The following is a 25,234-nucleotide window of genomic DNA, read 5'->3' on the forward strand; positions in this document are numbered from 1 at the left end:
ATGTCCAGAGTCTGTAAGATGAAGTCTCACTATGTGTGGCTTAAAGGAGTACTCTGGCCTTACTTCTTCCAAGAGAGATTTGTTATTACTGTGGCAGTCCATGATATTTTCAATTGTTCTTCACCAGCACAGTTCAGATCCATTAATTCTACTTCAGTCTTCCGTATTCAATGTCCAACTTACAGATACACATGAGGCAATTGAAAATACCATGGCTTGGGTCAGCCATACCTTAGTCCTGAAAGAAACATTCTTTTCTTTTACTAAAAGCAAACAAAAATTGTAGTGGAAACTAATTCTGATATATCATTCCATAGTTCAAGCACATCAAACAGTGTTATACAACTGCTACCACAATTAGTTTCAAAATATTCTCTTCCTTCTTGAACTCCTTAACATCAGCCTTTTTTATCTTTCCTCCCTCCCTCCCTGTAGCCCTCAGAAATCCTTACTCTAGTTGCTGTCTCTATAGATTCATCAGCTCTAGGTTTCATAGACTTAAAACCAGAAAAAATTCAACAAAAATTCAAGAAGGTCACTCCAATGACAAAATACACCTGAGATAAACCCCAGTATGAACAAGAACAAAACAACCCCCACCCCCACACACGGAACATGTTGAAACCACATAAAGCCCAACATGCTTCAGAAGGGGATCAACTAACAAGGTTTTAACCGTTCACGTCAGGTTTATCATTTTGATCTCCTATAGTCATCGCTCCTATGCACTTTGTTTGATAACCAGATTATTCCCACCCCTCTATTATGGTTATATCACTGGATTATTTTCTGTGTAGATCACACGAATGTATCCTGGGCTTCCACTGTCACCCATAGCCTTCTGTAACAAGAATCATATATCTTAATATAGCAAATGGCATTGATATAATAAGTCAATGATTTTCCACCTATGGACAGTTTAATGATCTTGGTATAGCTGACTTTTATTTTTTCAAACCATGAATTTTCATTTCTAAGTCTTCAGGTTACAAGTGTGTTTGAGGTAGAGACCATTTTTCCTAGTGGAGTTTCTGCACAGATCTATCTGGTGCAGCCTGTGGAGCATGTTATAGGAAAGTAATATGCTTGCTTTACAATACTCTAAACAGGTGTTGTGCAGCAGATTTACCTAATGCAACATGCCTTTTGATCTCTTGACCAATGCTTCTATGAGTATTGATTTTGGATCCAAACAAGATAAAATTCTTTTTTTAGATAATTTTATTGGAGACTCTTACAGCTCTTATAACATTCCATACATCAATTGTATCAAACATATTTATACATATGTTGCCATCATCATTTCCAAAACATTTTCTACTTGGTATAAGCTCCTCTTCTTTTTCCCTACCTCCTCCTCCCCCCACCCTTGTGAATCCTTGATCAATTATATGTTGTTTTTATTATTTCATATCTTACACTCTATGTTGTCTTCCTTCGCCCACACTTCTATTATTTGTCCCCTCCAGAGGGGTGCTATATATCCAACTCTGTGATGGGTTCTCCTTTTCTCCCTCTTCCCTTTTCTCGACCATCCCCCTATCCTCATGATTTCGCTACTCCCATTACTGTTCCAGAGGGGTTTATCTGTCCTGAATTCCATGTGTCCAGAGCTCTATATGCACTAATGTGTGTTCTATGGTCTAGCCATATATGTAAGGTAAAACTGTGTCGTGCTAGTGTGGGGGGGGGCGGGAGGAACGAAGGAAGCATTAAGGAACTTGAGGAATGATGTGTGTTTCGTTAGTGCTATACTGCACCTTGGTTGAATCATCCATTCCTTATAACCTTTCTGTGGGGCTTTGGGTCTCCACTCCAAGCCCCTTGTTGGCATGAATATAGTTGTTTGTTTTGGATCTTTTTATACCTGATACCTGATCCCATTGATTCCTCATAATCACACAGGGTGGTATGCTTCCTCCATGTGGGCTTATTTGTTTCCCTGCTGGATAGCTGCTTGTTTAACTTCAAGCTTTTAATACACAAGATGCTATATCTTTTGAACAGTGGACATCATCCACTCTCTTGACCACATTTGCTTATACACCCATTTTGTCTTCAGCAATCATGTCAGGAAGCTGAGTGTCAAAGAGTGCCAGGTTATTAGAACAAAGTGTTCTTGTTTTCAGGGAGGCCTTGGGTAGAGGACCAAAGTTTTTCCTGCTATCTTAATACTTAACATATAAATAGATGTAATTCACCTCTATCAATTTCATTATAAATTAAGATGTTTACATATGTACATGCCTATAGCTATACCTCTATAAATAGCTTTTGCCTACTATTTCTTTTCCTCTGTTTCCTTTTACCTCCCTCTTATCCTACTATTATGCTCAGTCTTCTTAAAGCTCTCAGTAATTCCTCTCAGGTACATTGAACTTGATTAAAACGCACCAGGCATTATACACCATCCTCAACGTCAATTTTAGATCTCTTGTTGTTCCCTTATCCCTGAGTTTGGCTCCCCACTTCCCCGCCCCACCCCCTTCTCTCCCATGTTCCGCCAAGCATCTCTGGTCTTGTTGTTTTCTCCTTGGGATTGTTCGTTCTGCCTATCTTATATAGAGAGGCATAAGGCAAAAGAAAAACAAAAACAAACAAGCAAAAACAAAAAATAAAACAAAAACCAACAGATAGTTCCAGGTCTGAGACAAAATTCTTGATAACTTCAATTTTTTCTCCATTGTCATGATGCTACCAGTTGTGAGGAGTTTGGTCTTCTTTACATTGAGTTATAATCTACACTGAAGGCTGTAAGTCTTGATCTTCCTCAGCAAGTGGACCAAGGCGTCCTCACTTTCAGCCAGAAGGTTGTATCATTTACATATTGAAGGTTGTTAATAAGTCTTCCTGCAAGCCTGATACCACATTTCTCTTCACAGAATCCAGCTTCTCTGATGATTTGCTTAGCTAATAGGTTAAATAAATATGATGAGAGGAAATAACTTCAATATATACCTTTCCTTATTTCAGCACAATTGCCTCTTGATCCAAGTATAAGTTTTGTATGAGCATAATGAAGTGCTCCAGAATTCCCATTCTTCTTAAGGCCATCCATAGTTTGTTATGATTCACACAGCCAAATTCCTTTGCATAATCAATAAAACACAAGCAAACATCTTTCTGGTATTTTCTACTTTGAGGCAAGATCCATCTGACATCAGCAATGATATCCCTTGTTACAAGTCCTTTTCTGAATCTGGCTTGAACCTCTGGGAAGTCAGTCAACTACTGTTAGCTGATCTTTAGCAAAATTTTACTGACATGGTGATATCAATGATATTGTTCTACAGTTTAAGCATTCTGTTGGGTCACCATTCTTTGGAATGGGTACAAATATGGATCGCTTCCAGTTAGTTGGCCAAGTAGCTGTCTTCCAAATTTCCTGACACAGTGCTTCCAGTGCTTCATCAGCTTGTTGAAATATTTCAATAGGTAGTCCATCAATTCCTGAGGCCCTTAGTTTTAGCTAATGTTTTCAGTGTAGCTTGAACTTCTTTTTTCAGTACCATTAGTGCTTACTCATATGCTACATTCTCAAAAGATTAAATGTTGACTGGTTCTTTTTGGTACAGTGACTATTCTTCCCATCTTCTTTTGATGCTTCCTCCATCATTTAATGTTTTAGTTCTTTCAGTTTAAGACATGCTGTACGTTTATTTTTTCCTATTTCGTTTTCTAAGTCTAGGTCTTTATATATTTCCTTACAATATTTCCACCTTGTCTTCTCGAGCTGCCGTTTGAAAATTTCTGCATTTTTACTCCATCATTTCTTTTATTTGCTTTAGCTACTCTACCATTAAAAGCAAGTGTCAGAGTGTCTTCTGACATCCACTTTTATCTTTTCTTTATTTTTTAAAAAAGTGACCCTTTGCTTTCTTCATGTATGACATTCTTGTAGTCATCTCACAGCTCATTCGGTCTTCTGTCATTAGTAGTCAATGTAGCAAATATATTCTTGAAATTCAAGTGGAATAGACTTAAGATTGTATTTTAGCTCTTGTGGACTTGTGTTAATTTTCATTAGCTTCAATGTGAACTTACATATGAGCAATTGATGTTCTGTTCCACACTCAGGTCCATGTTTGGTTTTAGCTGCTGATATTGAGCTCCGTCGTCTTTTACCACAGATATAGTCAATTTGGTTTCCATGTATTCTATCTGGACAAGTCCCTATGTTGTTGAAAAATATGTGCAGTGAAGAAGTTATAGTTCTTGCAAAGCATGTGATCTATTTCCACCTTCATTTCTATCACCAAGACTATTTTCCAACTACTATTTCTTCCTTGTTTTTTCCAACTTTGGCATTCCAGTCATCAATAATATAAATGCATCTTGATTGTGTGTTTGGTCAATTTCAGATAGAAAATGTTGGTAGTACTCTTTAATTTCTTCATCACTATCCCTGATTGCATAGTGGTTATGCATTGGACTGCAAATCAAAAGGTCAGCAGTTTGAAGCTACCCGGGGACATTTCTACTCTGTCCTAGAGGGTCATTCTGAGTCAACATAGATTCGATAGAAGTGAGCGACTTTTTGTGGTTGGTGCATAAATTTCCTTGGAGATGGATAGATGTAATCCTGTTACAGACAGCATTGTACTTCAAGATGGATCTTGAAATGTCCTTTCTGACACTTTATGCAACCCCATTCTCCTCGATTGTGTCATTCCCGGCATAATAACCATATGATTTTGCTTTAGTTCCATACCCCCACTTAAAAAATAAATCATTTTATTAGGGGCTTTTACAGCTCTTATAACAATCCATCAATTGTACCAACCACATTTGTGTTGCTATCACCATTTTCAAAACATTTTCTTTCTCCTAGAATCTTTGGTATCAGCTCCTCTTTTTTCTCTCCATCCTTTACCCTCCTACCTCATGACCCCTAGACAAATGAAAAATTAGTATTATTTTCATATCTTACACTGTCCACTGTTTCTGTTGCTTGTCTCCCTCAGGGGAGGGGTTGGTATTTCAATCAATTTCCCCTTTCTCCCCCCCCCTTCCCCCTACCCTCATGGTATCTCTACTCCCATTTTGATTCCTGAGGGGCTTAGCTGTCTGGATTCCATGTGTCAAGGGTTCTTATCTGTACTAGTGTACGTGCTCTGGTCTAGCCAGATTTGTAAGGTAGAACTGGGGTCATGATAGTGTGGGGGAGGGTGGCATGAAGGAAGCATTAAGAACTAGTGGAATGCTGAGTGTTTTGTTGGTGCTATACTGCACCCAGGCTGGCTTGTCCCTTCCTTGTGATCCTTCTGTGAGGAGATGTCCAATTTTCTACAGATGGGCTATGGGGCTACACTCTGACCCCCCTTGTTTGCACTCAAAATGGCCAATACCATCCATTTCAGCTCACTCGTGCTTAGGTTACTGATTTTTACACAGTTCACTTTGGCAACTTCCATTTTTCCTAGATTCATATTGTTTACATTCCAAGTTCCAATTAATAATCGATGTTTGCAGCGGTTTCTTCTCATTTTGAGTTGTGCTCCACCAGCAAATGAAGGTCCCTAAGGCTCTACTCTCACAGGCTTGACTTCTTTCACAGAACCATACTTGATTTCACTTTGAGAAGGTAGCTCCTCCTCAGTCACATTTTCAATGCCTTTGGACCCAAGGGGTCCATCCTCTGGCACTATCTCTGAAATGTTCTGTTTCCATACATTAGTCCTTTAGTGTCTGACAATGTTTCAATTCTATGCATAGGGTTTTCAGTGACTACTTCTTCTGAAGAAGGCAGCTGATTCTTTCTTCATAGTTTGTTCTTAGTCTATGAGTTAGTTTATTGTGCCTACCTGGCCAATAAACACATGTGGGGTTAATTAAAGGGCGGAAGGATAAATGACTCAGTGAGCCTCACCTTTCTAGTTCTCGGGTCTCTTGCTTTCTGATGGTCGGACCAGGGTGCAGCTGCCTTAGCCAGTTCCCTGCTTCAGCTGGCAAGGCTCACTTCCTGTAAGACATCCATGAGGAGAAGCCACATGGACCTACCCCAATGCAGCCCTGGGTGCTGGAGGACCTGTGTGGAGACCCCTACCAGCGCTGAGATGTTTGCACATTCACTGACTCGGCTTTCCTCCTGCAGTCAGCATCATTGAGTCTGTTTTGTGATATGGAGGAGGACTTTGTGGATTGGTGTCGGACATATGAGTTAATGTTGGACTTGTGGGCTTGGGCAGCACTGGGTTGGGATGTTTTCTTGATGTGCACTTAATCTTTTTATAAAAATCTCTTACTTGTTTCTCTAAAGTACCCAGACTAACACAGTTTAGAAGCTCCTCTGAAACTTGCTCACTTTGGGTGACCCTGCTGGAATTTAAATAGCAGTGACCTATCTTCCAGCAAGCATCACAGCAACACACAAGCTATCAAAGTATGACAAACCGACAAGTGGAGGAGCATTTTTATTGGGTCTAGGGACTTATGAGGAGAAGAGTGGTAGCTGTTAAACAATGAGTAGAATAGTTAGGAGGTGACTTGACATGATCTTTCCTGAGGAAGCGAGTATGCTAAGATAAAATGATCTATTTCATGCAACAATATTTGATTTTTTAACTTATAGACCTGCCCTAACAAGGTAAAGAGAGAGAAAGGGGAAAAAACATGGTGAGAGGTGGGAGAACTGGTAGTGAGGGAGGATCCACATGAGGCTAAGGGAGTGAAAAAAAATCTGTCTACCTTCTGCTGAAGTCTCCTTTAGCTTCTTTCAAAATATCTATCAGGTCCAAACTGAAACCCCATCAAAGTTTATTTCCTCACGAGATTCTTGAAGGGTTTCCCCTGTGCGCCTGAAGCATTGAGTGTGGGTGAAAGGAATTGCATCATCTTTGGCTTACATGCCTATTGCCCTAAGAGGTGATTACTGGCTTTGTAAGTTTCCAGGGCACTCCTGCAGGCTCATCTGTGGAATGGCACCCTCCCCAGCTCTGTGAAGCTTCTGATGTCTTCTTGGCAGAAACCTTTTCTCTCCAATCAAACCTTATGGCATTGATAGGCTCTTGCTCTTCTCAGAGTGTTTCATTGATATTAGCTGCACTATTGAGTGAATGTAGGCACTATTCAAATTCAATTTATTTTCTTTGGGATGCTGTACTGCTTATCTAAGGAGAGTATGCTCATAGAGTTAACTGCAGAATCAAGCATAACTACGCCAAGGGTAAATGATATTTTTTTTAAAAGACTCAACATAGCAGTTGCCAATTCTTATTATTTTTTTCCTTAGTATAGACACGTAGACAGTATAGACACAAGTTAACAACACAATTCTAGTATTTGAGAGATGAACCCCCCAACTCCCCCACACACTGGCTATCTGTTTAAAAGTATGCAATGAAAGCATCTTTCTTTAGTGTTATGACAAGCGGACAGGGAGTCCCATGATAAGTCTCAAGATGATAGAGGAATGTCAAAGAGAAAGTTGGCGTTGCTTCTTAGTCACTAAGATGCCAATGTTTGTGTATATTTGAGAGAAGGCAAGAAGCTCTGTTAGCACACCAGTTAAGAGCAGCACACTGGTTAAAAGCTTCACTGTTAACCTGAAGGTTGGCAGTTTGAACCCACCAGTTTTCAATGGGAGAAAGTTTTAACATTCTACTTCCATGAGGAAGTTCTATTCTGTCCTATAGGGTTGCTATAAGTCAGAATCCATAAGATTCAGAATCCACTCTATGGCAATGGATTTGGGTTTGGGTTTGGTACTTGGAGGCAGATTTCTTCTTTTAAAATTTTGTTAACAGTTTTATTGACATATATTTCACATAATGCAACCCCATGATTTAAACATATTAAAGAGTTGTACAATTATCACCACAATCAGTTTTAGAACATTGTCTTCATTCTTGTACTCATTATTGCTAGCTTCCCATTTCCCCCTAACTTCCTCTGCCATAACCCTAAGAAAAAATTAGTCTAGTTACTGCCTCTATAGATTCACCTATCCTGGATTTCCTATGAAGAAAAACATATGTAAACAACCTAACAACAATTTTTTAAAAAGGAAACATCTCAATAGAAAAGAATGTAGAAAATCATAAAAACTACAACCAATTTAAAATGGATCAAAAGGGCAAACCAAGAAGGTGCTAAATTTTAACTTGCCGAGTCAGTGCTGACTCATAGTGACCCTCCTGTGCATTTCTGAGACTGTAATTGCTTAGAGGAATAGAAAACCGTCTTTCTCCCTTTAACCTAACTACATCTACATTAATCCACTTTCAAATGCCCTCTGTTTATTAGTGAGGCTATTCCCATCCTGTCAATGGTCAGAGAGAGCTCACCAGAGGCTTAATCCATGGTTGGACACTGAAAATGGATTTTGGGTCTTCACTGCCATCCACTGTCTTCTGTAAATTGGGTGCTCAGAATTTAAGCTCCAACGCAGTTGCCTTCTCTGGTTTTGGATCAGGCTCGTGTGCTTCATCTACGTGGACTCACTGACACCTCATTTAGGTGGCTGTTTGTTTGAAGACAAACCTTGGAGGAAACAACATGGTGGTGTAGTGGGAATCACTCTTAATCCCTCTCTCAACAAAAACTTTCACAGTGCCAGAAACGTTTTAAGAGCCTAGGTTTGAGGCCCTCTCTCTGAGACAAGCGATCAATTGAGGCAGGTGCCACAAGGAGAAACTGACAAAAGAACCCTGGAAAGGGGGAGGGGAGAGGGTCTTGGATTATGTTTTGCCCTGGCAGGATGCCATCTAGGTACCAGCAGTTTGGGACCACAGTGATGGTTTGAAAATCCACTCTCCCTCTCCAGATGTTGATTAACACCGCTCTCTCAATATAATTGGGGAGAAGCTGAGTGGGAACTTGCCTGGGAAGCTACACGGGACCTCTGATCCCTGGGACTGGAAGACCCCAAATGTGCTCATTGCACACCAGCACATTGTGGAGATTTGGGTCTGTAGTGAACTGGTTCCACACGTCTGGCTGGACCTCTCAGGGTTTAGATTCTGGCAGGGTTTCCTCGGTATATGGAGTATTGGAATATCTGGAGGACTGACCATCTCCTAGCAGGTGCAGAGTCAGGAGGGCACATATTAGGGCAGGCAATTGGCTCATTAGTGGGTGAATGTTTAACCTGGGATCCAAGGAGTCAAAGTACTAACACCTGCCTTCCCATAGGCCTATGGCCAAAGAATAATTTGGCTCAGTACTGACAGTTCCAGAAGCAGGAGATGGTTTTGATAAATGCTCTTGCTAGTCATTTATCTCCTCTCAACGAGCTGGTTTGATCAGCATTTTCCAGGTACCCCCTGGCTACTTGAGAACCAGCCTGGAGACCAGGACCTTGATGGAGCCCATATTTAATTGTTTGCCAACTTTTGCCCTTGTTGAAACTAAGTTGGTGCTAAATCACCTGGCCTCCCTTGAGGACCTAGTTCCCAAGTGGATATGTGGGGATAAATTTGCATTCAGGGTCAAAAAATGGAAAACAAAAAACCTAACTAATAATAACACTATGACTCAGAGACAGCAGCCTATCTCTGCACACTATCAGAAATAGGAGAAAACAGCAAAAGAAACTACACAACACACAAATGTGGCTCTGGAGGAGCTCTGGGAAGAGGAGATGCCCACTAATCCTCCCAAGATGGAGATTACAATGATGATCTCCAGTTACTTCAAGTGACTGGATGAAAAATTAAATAGAGATAGGGAGGAGACATGCCATAATTCAGTAACTCAGTTGTTCCTTGAAAGAACATGCTGACAAAATGTATAAAAAGTTAGAAATAATATAACTCCAAACAGAAATGCAAATGGACAAACACCAAAATATTAGAACTCAACAAGATTGTGAAAGAACAAAACAATGATATGTATATATATATACATATTTAAGATAGAAATATTGGAATCAAGACTTAGTGATCTTGTAAATGAATCTCTCCAGAATAAAATATAAGAAGACTTGGTTATAAAAACAATAAAAACAACCTGAAGATAATGGTGTTAGTCCAGGTTGACTAGAGAAACAAATTCATAGACACTCATATGTGTATAAGAAAGAGTTTTATATACAAGAGCAATTGAATATTGAGGAAACATCCCAGTCCAGTTCAGAACAAGTCTATAAGTCCAATATTAGCCCACGTGTTCGATACCAATCTATAAATTCCTCTTCAGACTCACGAAAAACATTCAATGATGCCAAATGCAGAAAGATCACAAGCCAGTGAGAATAAAGTCTTGTGGATCCAGTGGTGGTACGAAGCATCTCAGCACTGGCCTGGGTCTCCATATGCCTTTTCCAGCTTCAGGGCTCTGGCTGCATCAGCATAGCTCCATCAGGCTCATCATCAGTAATGAGTGTCAGTAATGAGTGTCTGGCAGGGAATGATTGTCTGTGGCCTCCCATGAGCTATTTATCTCCATGGTGGCTCCAAATGAGGCCATCAAGCTGCGACCTGATTGACAGGCTAGGCTCCATACTTTCACAAGTTGACACTAGATTATGCAACTACCACAATAATCTTAGAAAACTATGGGATATCATCAAAAGAAACAGCATACCCCTGATAACATAACAGAAAGAAGAAATAACAACTACTGAGAAAACAGTCCATGAAATATTAAGGAATATTTCTCCCCAGCATCATGTTAAAAAATACGATAGAAGGGGGAAGATGGCCGACAGGGACACCCGCATACTCTGAGAGCTCCTCCAAACAAAGCGGGATTGGCGACCAGGTAGCTGAATAGTAAGAGTCTGGTGAGTGAAATATCCCCCTGGGTCAGCACCCCAGTCCTACCCCACGTATTTGTCCGGAGCAGGGGTCTCGGTGAAAGAGGACCGGACTAGTGGGACATCTCTGGCCACTAAGCTGCCGTGAGCTCACTGGCGACCGGCTTAGGCTCCATCCCCAAACCCGGCGCCTAGGCCAGAGCCACTTGCCTGCCCTGCCTACTCCAGCGGCCCACTCCCCACTCCCTATCGCGGATCCCCACTGGGAGAGAAGCTTTCCTCTCCCGCAGTTCCCCTCTCCCCACAGGGCAGCGATCTGCCCTCGGGCCCACGTCCCTCCCTCCATTCATCCAAGCTCAGGGGAGCGAACCCGCGGGTTGTCTGGCGACCCCCACGGGGGACCATCCACCCGCACCGCTGCCGCGGACCTCTCCACCTGCCCTCCGTGCGCTGGCCTCCCACCCCCGCCCGCCCCCGCCAGCCCCTGGCAGCCTAGCGCCAGCTCCACTCCTGGCGGGGACCCTGCGCTGAGCACTTCCCGCCGACGGGAGCCATAGCCCAACCCGCGCCTGTCCCGGACCCTGAGCTTCCGCGGAGCGCCTCGCCCCGCGCTGCTGAGTCTGCCCACCAAGGGCCCCCCCCCGCGCAAGGCACAAGAGTAGGTGCCCTCCCCAGGGTCCTGCGGGGACCCCGGCGGCCGCGACTCTGAGCCTGAGCAGAGGAAGGGCACCATTGCCCCCTGCGGTTTCGCGCCAAGCCTCCTTTGCCAGCGCCATTACCCCCTGCGGTTTCGCGCCAAAAGGGCGGAGAGCGAACACCATTGTTCCCTGCAGTGTCCCCAAGCTGACTGCGCAGCTATCCAAGGGGCCGCTCACAGCCCGGGCAGATCAAACACTCCACCTGCAGTCTCGGCTTTGCAGTCCCTGAGGAGCCTTCAGTGAGCTCCAGCCAGCTCTCACCATCTGGGGCCCTGTTGGGTCCCCAGTGCCAGCCCTAAGCCTGCCGCAGCCCGCCCCAGCCACCCCAGGAGACGGCACAGTGGCCTGAGCCTCCACACAATAAGGTTACTCCTGTCTCCCAGAAGCATGGGGCCTATTAAAGGATCAAGGAAAAATCAACAGACCACATCACTCCCAACAAAAAAATCAGAAAAACGAGGCACTTTAACAGACCTAACGTCACTCATAGAAGAAACAGATATAGATCAGCCACAAAAGGAAATCTTCAGAACTCTGCTTGCAGTAATACAGGAGCTAAGAGAAGCAAACCAAAATAAGGATGCAACGATAGAAGGGATGAAATGCACAATAGAGGGGATGAAGTCCACAATAGAGGGGATGAATACTATCCACCAAAAGGAACTGCAGAAACTAACAGAGGAGGTAGCAGAGGCCACACAAAAGGTCACAGAAGCTATATCTAGGCTTGAGGAGGCTGAGAACCGTATCAGTGAACTCGAGGACGCTCAAACCAAATGAAGCAAGCGAGAAAAACAATCAGATAGGAAAATTAAAGAAACAGAAGACAGCCTGAGATCAATGACAGATGCTATGAAGAGGAATAATATTCGAATAATCGGTCTACCGGAACACAACATAACACACAAATCGACCGCCAAGATAGCAAAGGAATTCCTGGAAGAAAATTTCCCCAACCTAACAAAGGAGAATCCGACTCTCATACAGGAAGCAGAGAGGACGCCGGCTAAGCTAAACACCAAGAAGAACACGCCAAGGCATATAATTGTAAAATTATCCAACTTAGAGGAAAAAGAGAAAATTCTACGAGCATCAAGAGAAAGGAAGACAGTCACATACAAAGGAGCGCAGGTAAGGGTATGCTCAGACTTATCAGCTGAAACCATGAAGAGGAGGAGAGAATGGAGCACCATCTTCCAAATTCTGAAAGATAAAAATGCCTCCCCCAGAATCCTATACCCTGCCAAGTTATCCATTAAGATAGAGGGTAAGATAAGGGTCTTCCAGGACAAGGAAGAACTCAAAAAATATACTGCAAGTCACCCGACCCTGCAGAACATACTGTCTGACTCACTATGGCCAGAAGATCAAGCTCCGACTAGAACCTCCAGGAGACCACCATATAGCCCATCTCCATCTAGAAGCCAACATGCCAGCAACACGCACCAGGACAACACGGTCTCAGATGGAAAAGAGGACAGGATAGAAACCCTCCACTCAAACGCAGTACACTGATATGAAGGAAGATAGGCACAGACCCAAAACACAAAACAGAATATGGCAACCATGAAGCCAGAGATTGTAATAATCACTTTGAATACAAATGGGCTCAATTCATATGTTAAAAGAAAGAGGCTGGAGGATTGGATTAGAAAACATAACCCATCAATCTGCTGCCTGCAAGAGACACACCTTAAGCAAGCAGACAAGCATATGCTGAGAATAAAGGGCTGGAAGAAAGTTTACCAAGCAAATGGTAACTCCAAGAAGGCAGGAGTGGCTATCTTAATCTCCGACAAAATGGATCTCAAGATCCAAAACATAAAAAGAGACAAAGAGGGACATTACATAATGCTCAAAGGCTCAGTAAACCAGGAAGCAATAAGCATACTGAATATTTACGCACCTAATAATGGTGCGGCAAATTTCGTCAAACAAACTATTAAAAAAATGACAGAAGAAATCACGGAAACAACAATAATAGTGGGGGACTTCAACACTCCACTATCAGAGAAAGACAGGTCACAGGGAAAGAAGCTCAGCAAAGAGGCCAGAGAGCTAAACAATGTAATTAGGCAACAGGGCCTGATAGACATCTATAGAGCCTTTCATCCAAAAGCAAAAGGTTTCACATTCTTCTCCAATCCACACGGATCTTTCTCAAGAATAGATCACATGCTGGGGCACAAGGCCAGCCTGAGTAAATTCAAACACATAGATATTATCCAGACGTCTTTCTCAGACCACCATGCCATAAAGCTGGAGATTAATAGGAGGGCACCCAGAAAAGCAAGGGTCACCAATTGGAGAATAAACAACGATCTCCTGCGACATGAATGGGTTAAGGTCCATATCAGAGAGGATATCAGGAAATTTCTAGAAACTAATGAGAACGAGCATACAACATATCAAAACTTATGGGACACTGCAAAGGCAGTCATCAGAGGTAGCTTGATATCACTGAATGCATACATGAAAAAAGAAGAAAGGCGTATGACAGATATGTTAACACAAAACCTCCAACAACTAGAACAGAGTCAACAGAACTACCCCTCCAATAGCAAGAGAAAAGAAATAATAAAAATCAGGGCGGAGTTAAACCAGTGGGAAGACAAAAGAACAATGCAAAGGATTAACGCAACTAGAAGCTGGTTTTATGAACGAATTAATAAAATTGACACTCCCCTGGCAAAGCTTACCAAAGATAGAAAGGAACAATCATCAATAGCCAGGATAAGAGATGAATCGGGGGCAATAACAACAGACCCCAATGAGATAAAAAGGATAATCACAAAGTACTATGAAGGTTTGTATTCTAATGAATTCAGAAACCTGGAAGACATGGATAAATATTTAGAAAAACAATCTATCCCTAGATTATCTGAGACAGAGATCAAGAACCTCAACAAACCCATAGCGAAGGAAGAAATAGAGAGTGTCATCAAAAACCTACCAAGGAAAAAGGCCCCAGGGCCAGATGGCTACACAGCAGAATTTTACCAAACATTCAGGGAAGAGCTGACACCGATCCTCCACAAAGTATTCCAGAACATAGAAAAGAACGGCAAGCTCCCAAACTCATTTTACGAAGCCAGCATTACTTTGATACCCAAACAGGGAAAAGACCCCACAAGTGTAGAGAATTATAGACCAATATCTCTAATGAACATAGATGCAAAAATCCTTAACAAAATATTGGCCAATAGAATACAAAGGAACATCAAACATATCATTCACCACGACCAAGTAGGATTCATCCCAGCGATGCAGGGATGGTTTAACACCCGAAAATCCATCAATATCATACACCACATTGAGAAGAAAAAGGATAAAAACCATATGATAATATCCATAGATGCAGAAAAAGCATTTGACAACATCCAGCATCCATTCCTAATCAAAACACTCATGAAGATAGGATTGGAAGGTAAGTTCCTCAAGCTCATACAAGCTATCTATGAAAGACCAACAGCCAACATCATAGTCAATGGAGAAAAGACAAGAACAATACCACTGAAAAAGGGTACAAGACAAGGATGCCCCCTGTCCCCTCTTCTATTCAATATCGTTTTGGAGGTTCTGGCTAACAACATAAGACAGCGGAAGGACATCAAAGGGATCCAGTTGGGAGAGGAGGAGGTGAAACTATCGTTATTTGCAGATGACATGATCCTATACATTGAAGACCCCCAAAACTCCACAGTTGGAATACTTACAGCAATAGAGGAATACGGAAGGGTAGCAGGATACAAGATCAATAAACAGAAGTCGGTAGGGTTTCTATACACATCGGACAGGGCCATGGAAGAGGCGATTAAGAGGGAAGTACCCTTCACAGTAGCCAAGAACAAACTGAAATACTTAGGAATATACTTAACAAAAAATACTAAAGACCTATATAAGCATAATTATAAAACCCTATTACAGGAAACCAAAAGTGACCTTCACAAATGGATGAAGCTCCCCTGCTCATGGTTAGGTAGGCTGAACATAGTAAAGATGACAGTTCTTCCTAAAGCACTCTACAAGTTCAATGCTATACCAATCCAATTACCATCAACCTTCTTCAAAGAATTGGAAAAACTGACCACCAACTTCATATGGAGAGGGAAGAAACCCAGAATTAGCAGAGAACTCCTCAAGAAGAAGGACACAATTGGAGGACTCGCCCTGCCTGATTTTAATGCCTACTACACAGCTACAGTGGTCAAAACAGCATGGTACTGGCACAATGATAGACACTCAGACCAGTGGAAAAGAATAGAAAGCCCAGGAGTAAAATCATCAGCATATAGACAACTGATCTTCGACAAGGGTCCCAAAAACGTCAAGTGGGAAGCAGATGCCCTCTTTAATAAGTGGTGCTGGAAACAATGGATATCCACATGTAGAAAGTTGAAACAAGACGTCTACCTCACCCCATGCACAAGAATACACTCAAGGTGGATCACAGATCTAGAAGTCAAACCCCAAACCATCAGGACCATTAAGGAAGGAATCGGGACTAATCTCAGAGCACTGGCCCAGGGAGCACATAGGCTCACTGCAACAGGGAAGGGGACACACACAGGTGATCTGGAAATCGACAAATGGGATCTAATAAGAATAAAACACCTGTGCACCTCGAAAGACTTTGCCAAGAGGGTGACAAGGCAACCCACAGACTGGGAGAAGATTTTTAGTAATGACACGTCAGACAAAGGGCTCATTACTAAAATCTACAACACCATCATGACCTGCAAAAAGAGGAAAACAGTTAACCCCCTAAGGAAGTGGGCAAAAGAAATGAGAAGAACTTTCACTAGAGAGGAGATCAATATGGCCAATAAATATATGAGAAAGTGCTCGAAGTCCCTTGCCATAAGAGAAATGCAAATCAAAACAACCATGAGATGCCACCTAACACCCCTGAGGCTAGCCCAGATCAGTGAATCAGAGAGCAACAAGTGTTGGAGGGGCTGTGGTGAAATAGGAACCCTCCTCCACTGCTGGTGGTCGTGCAGATTTGTACAGACACTGTGGAAAGCAATCTGGCGATACCTAAAGAAAATGGAAATTGATCTACCTTACGACCCAGCCATCCCTCTACTGGGCATATACCCGGTTGAAGCAGCAAATAAAACACGACCAGTCATATGCGCTCCAATGTTTATTGCGGCACAATTCACAATAGCAAAGACTTGGAAACAGCCTAAGTTTCCATCGATAGACGAGTGGATTAGCAAACTTTGGCACATACACACAATGGAGTATTATGCAGCACTGAAAAGCACCGATGAGCACATGAAACACGTTATTTCATGGGAAGAGCTGGAAGGAATTATGCTAAGCGAGGTAAGCCAGTCCCAAAGGGACAGGTACAACATGAGTCCCCTGAGGTAAGTACAATCAGCATGACAGAAATGGGGCATTAATCCACCCAAGGGGAGGGTATTGTTTATATCTCCACAGGGAAAGTGGGACCAGACTTCAACCCAGTGTCGCAAGGTGTGAATGCATTATCCCGGCGTGGAGGACGGAACCGGTGGAGAGGTCTGGGAGGCAGGCCCCAGCACCATAAATTAAGTGGATTCCTGCCCCTCCCCCGAAAAGAACTTGTTCCAAAGGACGACATTGACCCTGCAGCTATGGGAGATGGACATATTTGATCAGAGCACACGGGAGCAGATGAAGGGGCAGGAGGAGAGAGTGGAGCACAGCCTGGCCCACCAGGCCGTGAGGATAATGTTCCTGAGTAGAGCAGCCAGTCCACAGAGAGAACAACATGGCTGGCCCTACTATGAGACATGATGCCCCTCAGTGACTAAGGGCGATACAGGGGACAGAACCGGAGACACAGTGTGGGAATTGCACCTGACCTGATCCCACCACACCGAGGCAATGCACTGGGGGAGTGCAGCGGAACAGCAAGGGAATGGAGTGGCAAGGTCCCCAGGGAATGCTGAAAGTGGACTTTGGGGCCAGGGCGTGGTGCCCCAACAGACTGGACTGGAAAACGCTCCTAAGGGCCAGCAAAGATCCCTGAACTAACTACAAGCTTTTCTCTTGCGAACTGTTTTGTTCTGTTCTTTTTCAGTGGTTTGTTTTGGTTGTTTTGTTGTCTGGTTATATACTGTTGCTTTGTGTTCCTCTGTCTAGTTTTCGTGCATGTTAGTGACTCCACAGGTCTGTCTGAATAGGACAGGCTGGATGAACTATCTGGAGGAAAAACAACGGGACCGACAGTTCCGGGGGGGCTTGGGGTGGGGGGTAGGGGGGGGTAAGGAAGTGGTGTTAACAAACCCAGGGACAAGTGAAAAACATGGGACCCCAAAGGGTAGAGAAGGGGGAGTGGCAGGCCTGGTGGGAAATGATCAAGGGTAAGGTTGCTTAGAGAAGAGGTATACTCTAGCCCAGGTGGCAATGAAGCATGGTAGTAGGGCAGGAGGAAGGTCAAGGGAGATGGAGGAAAGAGCTAGAAGTCAAAGGGCATTCATGGAGGTCTAGACAACGACATGTACATGCAAATATATATAGGAGGTTGGGGAAATAGATCTTTGTGTCTATATTTATAGGTCAAGTATTAAGGTGGCAGAAGGACCTTGGGCCTCTACTCAAACACTCCCTCTATGCATGAATACCTTCTTTTATTAAATTGGAACTCTATGATGCTCACTCTCCCGACACAACAGCTGGAGCCAACATGGGTGAACAAGTAAATGTGGTGAAGAAAGCTGATGGTGCCCGGCTATCAAAAGAGATAGTGACTGGGGTCTTAAAGGCTTGAAGATAAACAAGCGGCCATCTAGCTCAGAAGCAACAAAGTCCACATGGAAGAACACACCAGCCTGTGTGATCGAGTGGTCCCAAAGGGATCAGTTACCAGGCATCAAAGAACAAAAAATCATATCATTGACTGCACACCTCCATGATAGGATCGCTGAAGACAAATGGGTGCATAAGCGAATGTGGCGAAGAAAGCTGATGGTGCCCGGCTATCAAAAGAGATAGTGTCTGGGGTCTTAAAGGCTTGAAGGTGAACAAGCGGCCATCTCGCTCAGAAACAAATAAGCCCACATGGAAGAAGCACACCGGCCAGTGCGATCACGAGGTGCCCAAGGGACCAGATATAAGGCATCATGCAAAAAAAAAAAAAAAGATATAAGTGTGTGTATTTATGTGTATTTATGTGTATATGTATATATGTATGTGTATATATATATTATATTAAATGAAGGGGGAAGTGCAGAGTGGAGACCCAAGGCCCAAGTGTCAGCCAATGGAGATCCCCTCACAGAGGGGCTTAGGAGAGGAGATGGGTTAATTAGGGTGTGAGGTAGTATCGATGAAGAACACAGCTTTCCCCCAGATCCTGGATGCTTCCTCCCCCCAACTACCATGATCCGAATTCTACCTTGCAGGGTTGGATAGGACAGAGGCTGTACACTGGTACATAGGAGGGTTGGAGATACAGGGAATCCAGGGTGGATGATACCTCCAGGACCAAGGGCGTGAGGGACGATGCTGGGAGAGTGGAGGGTGAGTGTGTTGGAAAGGGGGAACTGATTACAAGGAGCCACATGTGACCTCTTTCCTGGGAGAGGGACAGCAGAGAAGGGGGGAAGGGAGACCCCGAATAGGGCAAGATATGGCAAAATAACGAGGTATAAATTACCAAGGGCATATGAGGGAGGGGGGAAAAGGGAGGGAGGGGGGGAAAAAAAGGAGGACCTGATGCAAGGGGCTTAGGTGAAGAGCAAATGCCTTGAGAGTGATTGGGACAGGGAGTGTATGGGTGTGCTTTGTACAATTGATGTATGTATATGTATGGATTGTGGTAAGAGTTGTTGGAGTCCCTAATAAAATGTAAAAGAAGAAAAAAAAATACGATAAACATGCAGGAAGTCCATAGAATGTCAAACAAAATTTACCCTAAAAGAAAATCACCTTGACATATGATCATCAAACTTTCTATTATTAATGATAAGGAAATAATCCAGACATCTACATGTCTAAAAAGAACAATTACATACAAAGGCCAAATGATCAGGATAAGTTCCGACTTTTCTATCCAAACCATTCAGTCATGAAGACAATGGAAGGATATATTCAAAAGACTGAAAGAAAAAAATTGCCAACCAAGAATCCTATAATCAGAAAAATGATCCCCCAAATATGAGAAATAAAAATATTTACATTCAAGGAAAAACTAAAGGATTTTATAAAAACATGATCAACTTTACAAAAAATATTAAAAGAAATACTACGGACAGAAAATCTCTAGCAACAGTAGACAGCAACCCAAAAACATTAGAAAAGAAATTATTATGGAGAAAACATTCTACTGAAGCAATATTCAAAGCGAAATAGAACTAAATAAACTAAAATAAGGAATCATAGTCATTTCACTATAAAGATAATAATAATAAACCAACAAATAAATAATAATAAAAATAAATAAATAAGAGCAGAGGGAACAGTGCAGATCATTCATGAAATACAACAAATTACTTTGAAGTTGTAAAGAAAACCACAAAAGACCATCTATAAAGAAAAAATTAAAACCAACAAAACAAACACCATGAAAGCTATATAAGCAAGACAAACATATGATAAAAACGGAAAGTAGAGAGTAACAAGAACAGAACCCAAAACACAACATGAACACAATGCAAAAAATCACCATGAAAACTATACCATATATATATATACATACATACATATATAACAGAATTACATGAACAAAACCATATCTATCAATAACAAAACTGAATGTAAATGTACTGAATTCACCAGTTAAAAGACAAAGGCTAATAGAATAGATAAAATACATGAACTTTTAATGTGCTTCTTACTAGAAATGCACCTTAGACATAAAGATAAACATAAACTAAAAATCAAAGGGTAGTAAAAATATATATCAAGCTAATGGAAGTCAAAAGAAACCTGGAGTAGCAACACATATCTTAGACAAAATAGACATTAAAGTTGATGACACAATAAGAGAGAAAGAAGATAACTATATAATTATGAAAGTTTTAAGTGAACAAGAAACCATAATTAATATATGCACCAAATGAAACACAATCAAAATACATTAATCAAATTCTCATACAAATGAAGAGACAAATAGATCATAATACAATAATACAATGAAACTTCAATACAACACTCTTAACTAAAGATTGAACGGTCAACTAGAAAGGCAACCAACAGATATAAAAATACTAAATAACACCATCAATCACCTTGATCTCGTAGATCTATTAAAAAATCTTACCGTATTTCATTTTCTTCTCTAGCACCCACAGAAACTATTCTAGAATAGACCATATTTTAGGTCATAAGGCAAGTGTCAATAAATTTAAAAGCATTGAGACAATGATCTTTCAGATCATAACACGATAAAATTAGAAATCAACCATATAATGATCAACTCCAAAAAAATCCCAAATACATAGAAATTAAATATTACTTTACTGAAGTACCACTGGGTAATTGAAGAAATAAAGAACACAATCAAAAGATTCCTTGAGATTCATGAAGGTGAGAGGGTAGGGGAGGAAGGGAAAAAAGAGGAACTTATACCAAGGACTCAAGTAGAAAATGTTTTGTAAATGATAATGGCAACATATGTATAAATATGTTTGATACAATTGATGTATGGAATACTATAAAAGCCCCCAATAAAATGATTTTTAAAAAAGATTTCTTGAAACAAATAAGAATGAAAATACAACATACTAAAACCTTTGGGACACGACAACAACAGTAATCAGTGGGCATTTTATAGCAATATCTACACACATCAATAAGGCCAAAAAATTAAAACAAACACCTTAAAACATTAATGCAACAATTGAAAAAATACAGCAAAACAAGCCATCAGCTAGTAGAATAAAAGGAATAATAAAAATTAGGGCAAAAATAAATCAATCAGAAAATTATAAAAGGCTATTTAAAAATTCAGTAAGACAAGAAATTGGAACCCCTTCCCAGGGTGATGAACAACAGAAAAGTGGATGAAGGGAGACATCGGTTAGTTTAAGACATGAAAAAATAATACTAATTTATAAATTATCAAGGATTCATGAGGGAGTGAGAGTGGGAAAGGGAGGGCAAAAGAGAAGCTGATACCAAGGACTCAAGTAGAAAGAAAATGTTTTGAAAATGATGATAGCAACAAATGTACAAATGTGCTTGACACAATGGATGGATGGATTGTGATAAGAGTTGTACAGGCCCCCAATAAAATAATTTTTTAAAAAAAACAAGAAATTGGTTCTTTGAAGACTGACAAAATTGATAAACTATTGACAAACTTAACAAAGGAAGAAAATGAAGAAAAAAATTCTGACTAAGAAATGAAATAGATTATATCACAGCAGAACCAAATGGACAAAAACATAATCACACAGTATTATAAAAATTTAAATTCAATACATTTGAAAATGTAGAAATGGATACATTTCTAGAAATGCATTATTTGCCTAAATTACCACAAAATGATGCAGAATATCTCAACAAACTTATAACATGAGAATAAATAGTTCTAGTCATAAAAGCACTCCCTAGGGGGAAAAACACTCCCTAGGGATTGATAAGATATAATAATTATTTATAAACTCTCAAGGGACCAGGGGGAAGGGGGGAACGGGGAGGGAGGGGGAGGGGGAAAAAGGGAAACCAAGCTGATTCCAGGAACCCAAGTGGAAGGTGAATTATGAGAATGACGAGTGCAACGAATGTATAAGGGTGCTTTGCTCAATTGATGTATGTACGGATTGTGATAAGAGCTGTATGAGCCCCAATAAAAAGATTTATTAATTTTTTAAAAAGAGCTGTATGAGTCCCCAATAAAATGATTTGAAAAAAAAATACTCCCTACATTAAAAGCTCAGGTAACACCAGATGGTTTTACTGGGGAGTTCTATCAAACATTTAGAGAAGACTTGATACCAATTTTATATAAACTATTCCATAGTATACAATGGATAATATATTACCAAATTCATTTTATGAAGCAACTATACTCTGATACCTAAGTCAGGCAAACACATCTCCAGAACTGAAAATTACAGACCAATATCTCCTGTGAATATAGATGCCAAGATCTTCAATAAAATACTGGTCAACAGAATTCAACTAAGCACAAGAAAAATACAACATGATCAAGTGGAATCCATAACAAATATGTAGGATGTTTTAATATTAGAAAAGCAATCAATGTAATTCACCACATAAACAAAATAAAGGAGAACCATATGATTATATCAATCAATGTAGCAAAGACATTTGATAAAATTCAATATCCATTCCTGATAAAACACTCAATAAAATAGGTATAGAAGGAAAATTTTCTAACATAATAAAAGCCATATATGTGAAACCAATAATTTGCATCTCATTTAATAGAGAGAAATTGAAATTATTTTCTCTTTGAAGAGAAACTAGTCAAGGTTGTGCTTTACCACCACTTTAAAAATATATAGTTCTGGAAATTTTAGTTAGTGCCATAAGACATCAAAAAGAAATTAAAGGTATCCACATATGTACAGAAGAAATAAACATCTCTTTATTTGCAGATGACATAATCCTATATATAGAAAACCCCAAAGACACAATTAAACAATTTCTCCAACTAATTGAAAAATGTGGCAGCATATCAGGCTTTATGATCAATATACAGAAATCAGTCGGATTCTTGTATATTCAAGATGCTGCTGCTGAAAAAAATATCAAAAGAGAAATATTTAGGAATAAATCTTGCCAGAAAAACAAAAGACTTATATAAAGAAAACTACAAAATGCTACTTCAAGAAACTGAAAGGAATGATGAGGGCAATGAATGTACAAATGTGCTTTGCTCAATTGATATATGTATGGATTGTGATAAGAGTTGTATGAGCCCCTAATAAAATGATTTTTAAATTTTTCAAAAAAAGAAACTGAAAGGAACTTACTCAAATAGAACAAGTAACCATGTTTTTGGATAGACAGACTAATATTGTGAAAAATGTTAATATTACCAAAATTACTTAACAAATTCAATACAATTCTGATCCAAATTTCACCATAATTTTTCAAAGAAATGGAAAAACTAATTAGCCATTTTATATGGAAAAGAAAGAAACTCAAGATAAATAAAACACTATTAAAAAATAAAAACAAGGTAGGAGGCCTTTCCCTCCCAGATCTTAAAAGCTACTCTTTAGTCATGGTAATCAAAACAGTCTGGTACTGGCACAACAATAGATATGAAGTCCAATGAATTAGAATAAAAAACCCAGAAACACAACCTATCTCACTAACTCACTGCCACTGAGTTGATGTCAACTCATAGTGACCCTCAAGGGCAGGGTAGAATTGCCCATGTGGCTTTAGGAGACTGTAACTGTTCAAGGGAGTAGAAAGCCCCATCTTTATTCTAAGGAGCCACTGGTGGTTTCAAGATGCCAACTTCACAGATCACAGTCTGTGATAGCTATATAATCTGTTGTCAATTTGAGAGAATTCAGAGTGAAGGGATGGAGTCTAGTCTGTCAATCAGGTCGTAGTTTGATGACCTCATTTAGAGGCCCTAAGGAGATAAACAGCTGGACACATGCTCACTCCATGGGAAACATTGCAGCTGACAAGACACATGGAGCTACGCTAGTGCCCTGAGCTGGAGGAGTCACATGGAAACCTCTGTCAGTGCTAATATGCTTACAACGCCACTGGATCCACAAGACTTCCCACCCACTAGCCTGTGATCTTCCTGTATTCGACATCATTGCATGTGTTTTTTGTGAGTCTGAAGAGGATTTTATAGATTTGTATCAGACATATGGACTAATATCGGACTTATGGACTGGATCTAGACTGGGCTGGGATGTTTTCTCAGTATACAATTGCTCTTTGATCTAAAGCTCTTTCTTATATAAATATGAATGTCCATGAACTTGTTTCTCTAGTCTACCTGGACTAACACACAGCCTGGCGCATAACCACTATGCAACCAGGACTCTTCAAATATCTATAGACACCTTTTGATACAGAATTAAAACATAATAAACGGTCAAGAGACTGCCTTTTAAACAAATGATGTTAGGTAAAACTGGATCTTCACAATTATTAACTCCATCAATGAAAAAACAGTGGCAAACTTAAGGTCCCTAATACGAGGCATAAACATACTAACAAACATAATGAAAAATATGCACAATATAGAAGACAAAATAAACAACCGAGAACTACTAAAAAAGACAGCATTTGTGCACAACAAAGGACTTCATCAAAAGTCAACAGAGAACCCACAGATTGGGAAAAAAATATTCAGTAATAATACATCAGATCGGTCCTCTGCTGCACCTGAGGGCAGAGACTGGCAGGGGTTAGTTAGTTCAGAGGGAAGGACAGTGGCTGCCTCAGGTGTTTGCTCTTTTCAGGCTCTGCTGGACAAAAAGGGATAGCCGTGTCATCCTTGATCAGAAAGGTGATCAGCACCACCAAAGCCCCAGGGGCAATTGGTCCCTACAGTCAAGCCGTGTTGGTCGACAGGACCATTTACATTTCTGGACAGGTAGGTCTGAACCCTTCAAATGGACAGTTTGTGCCATGAGGGGTAGTAGAAAAAACCAAACTAGCTCTTATAAACATAGGTGACTCCTGAAAGCTACCGGCTGTAACTTCACCAATGCGGTCAAGACGACTGTGATCTTGGCTGACATAAGTGACTTTGCGACTGTCAACGACATCTACTAGCAGTATTCCAAGAGAAGTTTTCCCACTAGAGCTAATTACCAAATTGCTGCTTTGCCGAGAGGCCCTAGTTGAGATGGAAGAAATAGCGATCCAAGGACCAATCTCATCACCATGA

General features: G+C 40.9%; 1 pseudogene; it reads left to right on the forward strand.

Moving 5' to 3' along the window:
- On the forward strand, positions 1-25,234 carry LOC142433446 (2-iminobutanoate/2-iminopropanoate deaminase pseudogene; annotated as a pseudogene).

The sequence above is a fragment of the Tenrec ecaudatus genome, chromosome X (assembly GCF_050624435.1).
Source record: "Tenrec ecaudatus isolate mTenEca1 chromosome X, mTenEca1.hap1, whole genome shotgun sequence".
NCBI lineage: Eukaryota > Metazoa > Chordata > Mammalia > Afrosoricida > Tenrecidae > Tenrec > Tenrec ecaudatus.